Consider the following 7,630-nt stretch of genomic DNA (forward strand, 5'->3'; position numbering starts at 1 on the left):
TTTCAATATTTTTCCCCCTCCCTCACTTCTTCCTCACTTGCCTTCCTCTATTTGTGGAGGTTATTATATCAGAGATTGTCAACAACTTGCTATCCTTTCCCTTGCAAATCCAAACGAAAGGCTCATCTTACTTTTGTTGATTGACTTTTTTAAAATAGTCAAAGAAAAGACTATAATTTCTTTTCTTTATTAGCAAAATGGCCCCCAAATGTAAGATATGTCATGTAACCAGCATGCGAGCCTGAGGTACAGTGAGGAGCCGTCATGAACAAATCCACCGAATCCCACGCCGTTTTAGAGCTGGAAGGACATCAGCAATGACCGAGTCCACCAATGACTCAGACGTTGCTTTGATAATTATTACACTGCCTATAGAGCCATGCTGGATAAGCAGCATTTGGATTTTGGAAGTGCACAGATGAGGTGGAGAATTCCAGCTGAGCTTCTCCCTAGACCTTGGCCATTTAACCTCTCACAGACTCTGTTTTGTCGTGTATGTATCACTGAGAATAATAAATAATGTATTTAAAGTGCTCTCAGCATACAGTAGAATTTCAACATATGTTGACGGACTGAATCTCATATCACATGTATTTTAAAATAGCAACAATCAAAAACATATCCCTGGCTCAAATTCAGGAGGCAGTAAAAGACGTGCTATCTAATGCAGCATTGTTCCGAACTGAGTGTGTGTGTCCCCTCAACCCACATGTTGATGTCCTAACCTCCAACAGGATGGGATTTGGAGGAGGGGCCTTTGGAGATGATTAGGTTTAGATGAGGTGATGAAGGTGGAGCCCCCATGATGGGATTAGTGAGACACCAGAGCTCTTTCTGTTTGCCATGTGAAGACCTGGCGAGAAGGTGGCTGTCTGCAAGACAGGAAGAGAGCTCTCACCAGGAACCAAACCTACTGGACCAGAACTTGGAGAAATAAATGTCTGTTGTCTAAGCCACCTGGTCTATGGCATCTTGTTATAGCAGCCTGAGCTAAGACAAGCATAAACCAATGGGATGGATACTGATTATTGCTGAGTCAAGGATTGTCATTACCTAAGTTCTCTTTTGCCCTTCAAATATCTTGTTTCTTATGCATTTATAAGTCCAAACACAGTGGTAGGATAAGACAACCTTGTCAAGTCACCTACCCTATACCCAAGAATTTGAAAGTAGAAATATGTATGACATGGCTATAGAGTGAGAAAGTAAAAAATTTAAAGTAACCAATAAAAATTTTAAAACAACTCTAGGAGTGAAAGAAATAAAGTCTCCCATCAGGCAGCATATCCAGTTGTAACTAACTCGGGGTCCCCAGGGACAAGAGTTGTGCTTTTATATGTCATGGGGAAGAGGGGAGGGCACCCAGCTGTCAGTATAGCGGCCCAGATGTGTGACATCCCTGCTGAGGGGCTCTGTGGCCTCATCTGGGTCTCTGCTGTGTACAGATCAGGGTGATTCCATCCTGGGGTGTTATGAGGGCAGCATGAGGTGACATACAAGGAGCACTTTGCACATGTTTGTCATTGTCATGAAAAACATAGAGGAGCTTTCAGAAATTTCTTTAAAATTGTCTTCCCCCCAAATAAAAAGCTCCTTGAGTGTTGGTCATTACAGAGTTGACACATTAAAAACAATGGAATGGCCTGCGGCCATGATCAGCCATGACGAAGAACAAGGCGAGGCTACGTGTAATAGCACAAAATACTTCCGAGATATATTGTCCCATGAAGAAAGGCAGCTGCGGACAGTACTTAATGTGATCTCACCCACATAAAAAATAAGTCAATCAGCGTGTACTCAAAGAGCACGCACCTGTGAACAGTGGTTACCTCTGGAGAATGGGGTTAGGTAAGGAAGTTTCATTTTTAACTTAAACAGTTCTATTACAACTTTTATAATTAAAAATTAGTAAACTATATGTTTCAAAAGTGTTTATATATAAGGGAAAAAATGAGAAAGTGACTGACTAAATAGGTATCGCATTCCGCTGCCTTAAGAAAGAGACATTGTGTACAGACCAGCTGAGGAAGTTTTAGAAGTCATTAAGAAGAAGGAACAGAAAAGAGAAAGAAAATAAGTCTCAAGACAAAGAGTGAAAAAGTTCATAAGATCAAATGTAAACAATTAGCTTGATGTAGCCTCAGATTGCTGAATTGTTCAGCACATTTTGGTAACGACAAGCCGCTTCTCCTGCCGGCGAGTCTCCCGCTGAGCCTGCTTCTCAGGCAGCCAGCCCGTCTACATTGCATGGGTGAGACTCCTTGGCCCTCTAGGACCTGACTTAGCATCATCCATATTAGACATCATCATTAAATAACATAGGTAATTGTTTATCTGCCCACTAAATGAACCCCCCAAAATAGAAGGAAGATTCATCACCCAGGACTCAAAGATCTCGAAACACACACAGCAGAGGCCCTCTCTGGATAAGTCAGTGAGACAGCAAAGGGGCCTTCTCTGACCTCTGTCCCCAAAGCAAGCCTGTGTTTATTTCCTGTGTGAAAATATGTGTGTTGCTTTCATGGTCTCATCCATTTCTGTACTTTAGGCTAGAAAGAAAGCTCTTACCTTCTTCGGTATTTTTCACTATGCAACACGAGGCAGGAACCACTTTAACATACAGGTATGGTCCACATCCTGTTTTCAGAGTTGGCTGAGGGATCCCAGGCTTGATTTAATTTCTTCCAGATCTGGAGTCCAAAAAACGAAGTGCAGGCCTTGTCTGACACACCTTCTCCCGGACAGGCAATGAGGACACCCACTGCCCTGGCCATGCCGCAGGGCTCCCCACCCCACCTCATGGCAGTAGGCACCCCTTGACCTCAGTCAGATCAGGCCTGCAGGAGGATTTGAAAGGGGGTGGGTGATGCATTGCTTGATACCAGCCTCACACTCAGGCCCAATTCCTGAAGACAGTTTCTCCACCGCTCATGCCCGCCCCTCCCGAGTTCCAAGCCTTCTTACGCTCAGGGATTACGAGCCTGTGTTCCTCAAGCCACGTCTGAGAAGCCTGAGCTCCTTAACTCAGAAATAGAAGAGTGCTGACGAGGCAGCTGGGACTGCGGGCTCCAGCAACGGTGCCTGGAGGGGTCCTCGCTGAAGCCCAGCAGGAGAGCAAGGCATTCTTCCTTGGGGCTGGCTTTTTTTTCTGTAAAACTTGATTAAACACCTTGCCTTTCCTCATTTGCTCCTATTAAGAACACTTTTTCCCTAGAATATAACCTAAACCGTTGTAAATCACTATTCCCAGAAAACATAGGGTTTTAGTAAATCTAAGATGCCACCTGGTAGGTACTAAATATTCCATGGGAATGTGCAAAGAAATCTACACTGTTACTTACATATATTCAGTAGGTCAAGCTTGTTAAGTACGTTATTCAAATCCTCTTTATCCTTAGTTATTCTTCCTGATCTGCTCATCTTTGAAAAAAATGTTTTAAAGATTTTTGTAAGTCCAGATTTAGCAATTTACCCTTGTATTTCTGAATCTTTGCAATATGTGTATTGAAGCAATGTAATTAATTAGATTAAATCATATGAAATTGCCATCGGCAATTTTATAATTGAAATACATGAAGGCTTCTGGTTCTTTAATTTTCTTGGTAGAGGGTGGACTGTTAAAAAAAATAAAACCATTAAAAATCCCTTTGGCCTTGAATTGTTTTGTCTGATTTTAATATTTTCATATTTTCTCACTGCTTGTTAGTGGTTGACTGCTAATATTTTTTTCTCCAAATTAACTACAAGCTAAAAGGTTGATACAATGCCGTGTAATTGAGAGTATGAGGAAAAGTGCCCTCTCTAAACAGTGATGGTGGGAATCTAAATTGTTTCACTTTTGGGGAATTAAACTAAATTAACTTTTAATTGTGACTTATTACATTATGTATTTACTTTATTAAACTACAAATTTGTAATATGTAAACCCTTTGGTCCAGAAATATCACTTAGGAGTACCTGATAAAACGATACACCCACACAAAAATGTATGTGAAGATGTTCATTAACATAGTTTGTAATCATGAGATACTAGAAACAACTTAAAAGTCCAAAAATTGTAGAATGCTCAAATAAGTTATTGTACATACATATAGGACAATACTAGTCTTTTTTGTAAAAACAAAAGCAGATTAGTATCCTCTGCCATGAAAAGATGCTCATAGTTTTAACTGAAAAAGAAGCCACTGAAACACAGGGGTGGGAAGAGGTTTACAGTTGTAATGCAAACAAATACAATAATTACTAAATAATAATACAAGAATAAAGTCTGCTTCACATACTCATGACTGTAAACCTACTTTTGCCCCACCCTGTAGTACTGCATTAGCCTAATTATCTATTGACTATATCTCAGTGATGGTAACTTTTTCTTAAAGGCGTAAGATATAAATATTTTCTGTTGGGCACAAGCACAGAAACTGAGCCTCCTGTTAATCGCCTGCTCCTCCAGTCACCTTTAATGGCGATAAAATTAGGATCTTTTCCAAGTCCTCGGGTATGAAATGGTTATTTTGCAATTAGTGCAGCAGTAGCTTTTGGTTTTGAAGTCCTGCTGCTTTGAGATTGACTTTAAGCAGCTGCCTACTTTCTGCAGCAGTAGATTAGATGATTTGTGTTTCTTATGGCATGAAATTTTTGTTTGGTATGCATGTGTGTATGTGTATCTATGTATGTATTAGATCTTCATCTATTCAAGGTCTCCTTGATGACCTGTCTCCACCAGGACTGGCTAGTAGGTTTTGCCTTGTGTGACTGTCACCTGAAAGGGATCGGGCCCAGAGGGGGTCGGTAGTGTGTGGGATCCTGACTTTGTGCAGCAAAGACTTCACAGCACGAGTCCAGTTGATTTTGCGAGGATGTTTATTAGAGCTGGGGACAATGAAACGAGGAAAGTCTTAGGATAGAATAAGCAACTGGAGAGTGCCTAGGTGGGGCTGCTTTGGCTCTCCAGAAACTTACGGGACAGAAGTGAGCCAAGGCGGGTCTGCTGTTAGCTCACTGAAAAGCCACAGGAAAGGGGGTCCCGGGGACAGGTTTAGGTGGTTAGCCTGGGAGGAGCTGCTGCTGCCCATTGCTCCCCTGGTTGCAAGTCTCATGGGGTCCTTTAGAGTTTAGGAGGTGCATGCATGTGGGGGAAGAGGAGGAAGGGAAGGGCATGGGCATGCTCCAAGGAGGGGGAGCACACTGCTGAGATCTTTGGTTTGAGGGTTTTAAAAGGCTGGGAGTCTTAAAGGAGATTTCAATAAAATATTTATCAGCTTATGCAAGTGTACCATATTTAAAAAAAAAGATTTTATTTATTTATTTTTAGAGAGAGGGAAAGGGAGGGAGAGACAGAGAGAGAAACATCGATTGTTTGCCTCTAGTATGTATATCCCCTGACCAGGGACCAAACCCACAAGCCAGGCACATGCCCTGACCTGGAATTGAACCAGCAACATGTCACTTTGCAGAATGATGCCCTGCTAACTGAGCCACACTGGTCAGAGCTCTAGGTGTGCCCTTTCAGGGTCACAGTCTCCACTGATTGGCCAGCACCATGGCAGGGGATCATTTCAGCTGGTTCTGTCATAGCCCATCTGGTTTTCCTGCTTTTCAGGGCCTGGAGCTGAAATACAACTGAAGCCTAGATGTTACCTCTATGGAGGAAAGATCAGGGGTGGTGATTTGCCAGGGAGAAAAGGCCACCCTGAGGACAAGGGCTGGCACCTGTTGCTAACCCCACAGGGCTTTCCACCCAGGTGACCTTCTGCATCTGGCTGTAAATTGCTCAGCCAATTTGTTCATCTATCTGTCTGAGTTTCCACATTCCACCTGCCAAGGAATTTTCCTAGCTTCTTACTCTCCTGCTTCAAAAAGACAATAAAGCGTGCAGAAATGACTAGGAAGTTGGTGGGAGAACTAATGAAAGATCGGGGTAATTTTATAAAGTCTGCTCAAGGCCTCTCAGTGCTCTTCTCCTCCCGGCACAGTGCAGACCACCTCCACCAAGGGAGAGTTACGCCCTGCCTTCAGGCAGGCGAGGGGAAGGCAGAGAGCTCTTTCTATAACTGTTGATTCTCAATTGCCTTCAGCTCAAAATATATATATCTTCATTCCAAAGTGGTATATTTTGGGGTGGCACTTTCTGACCCCCGTCAAATGCTAACCTTTTTCTCACATTAGAAGATTGTATGTAATCATTTCCCCAGATCCTCAACTTTGATTTTGAAAATCTTTTCTCAAAATTGTCCCTGAAAGCCAGCAAATCCATAAAGCAAGTAAGTTCATTTGCATTTCTAAGTTTCCTTTCTTATTCTCTTTTTTCCCCTTTCTCTAAAAATAAAAATAAAAAAGACTCTGAAGGACAGCCCTGGCTGGGTGGCTCAGTTGGCTGGAACATCATCACGTACACCAAAAGTTTGCTGGTGTGATCTTTGGTCAGGCACATACCTAGGTTGGGGTTCAGTTCCCAGTGGGGTTGTGTAGAGGAAGCAACCGATCAATGTTTCTCTCTCACATCGATGTTTCTCTTCTTCCCCCTTCTTCTCTTTAAAAAAAATAGTTTGTTTATTTTTAGAGAGAGGGAGGAGGGAGAAAAACATAATCAACATGCAAGAGAAACATTGATCAGTTGCCTCTCACAGACCCCCAGCTGGGGACCTGGCCTGCAACCCAGGTATGTGCCGTGACTCGGATTGAACTGGCAACCCCTTGGTCTGCATACAGGTGCTCAATCCACTGAGGCACACCAGCCAGGGTTCTTTCTAAACATCAATAAGCAGATCCTTGAGTGAGGATTTTTTTTTAAATGTCTCAGCCCGTGCAGGGGGCAGGGCTCTTTATGAATTGGTAACCTCGGGTCTGCCCTCATACCATATAAATTCAGGCTTCAACTTATACTACCTGAGTGCTCTAAGAAATCATAAGCTGGGAAATTAACAAGCACACATCCTCCCTGGGTGGTGCACCATCAACCCAGGCCTGCAAGATTTCCAGAGAACCAAAAATTCACCATCCAAAACTACAAAACACTGTGGAAGCCTTAATAAGTGAGAGTCAGCAAAAACAAACAGCAAAATCGGATACCTGAGCACTTGATGGAATTTAGAAGCAGAATATAAAATAAGTGTGGGGTAAGAAGCTTAACGAAAGATACCAAAGCAAAAACCAACATGCTATCAAAAAAAAAAAAAAAAAAGATCCTGGCAGGTTTGAAAAGGTACCAAATAATCCATCTAACATAAAAACATTATCCTTGATATTAAAAAAGATCAGTAAATCCATTGAAGAAATATTTGTGACTTACCGGGCGAAGACCCTTAAATAGATACCCAGAATACATCTTTGAGAGAGAGAGACCCACTTCTCTCACTCCCCTGTCCCCCAAAATTCCAGAGGGGCTAAGAGACATGAAGCATATAAAAGGTGTCATATTCATACTCAGAGTTCAGGACAAGACGTAGGAGAATGTAGGAGACTAATTCTTAGGTGATAATCGAGCATTTTCCAAAATTGAATAAAAGAAATAAATATGAAATTTGGAGAGACTAAAAAAAGCCAGACACCTGCATCCAGGCTCACCAGAGTGAAACCACATGGCGCAAAGGACAAAGATCTCAAAAGCAACCAGAGGTTTAGATGACTTCAG

The 7,630-nt window shown here is 42.3% G+C and overlaps 1 protein-coding gene across 3 annotated transcripts in view; it reads right to left on the bottom strand.

The window, feature by feature from the left end:
* Positions 1-2,916, bottom strand: part of PPEF2 (protein phosphatase with EF-hand domain 2) — a 28,573-nt gene extending 25,657 nt beyond the window's left edge. For all 3 annotated transcript variants that reach the window (XM_053923328.1, XM_024577896.3, XM_053923329.2), the window contains exon 1: positions 2,569-2,916. The gene's annotated coding sequence lies outside the window, so the exon portion shown is untranslated. The remainder of the gene's footprint in view (positions 1-2,568) is intronic.
* Between the last annotated feature and the right edge of the window lie 4,714 nt (positions 2,917-7,630).

The sequence above is a fragment of the Desmodus rotundus genome, chromosome 4, assembly GCF_022682495.2.
Source record: "Desmodus rotundus isolate HL8 chromosome 4, HLdesRot8A.1, whole genome shotgun sequence".
In the NCBI taxonomy this organism is placed as follows: Eukaryota; Metazoa; Chordata; class Mammalia; order Chiroptera; family Phyllostomidae; genus Desmodus; species Desmodus rotundus.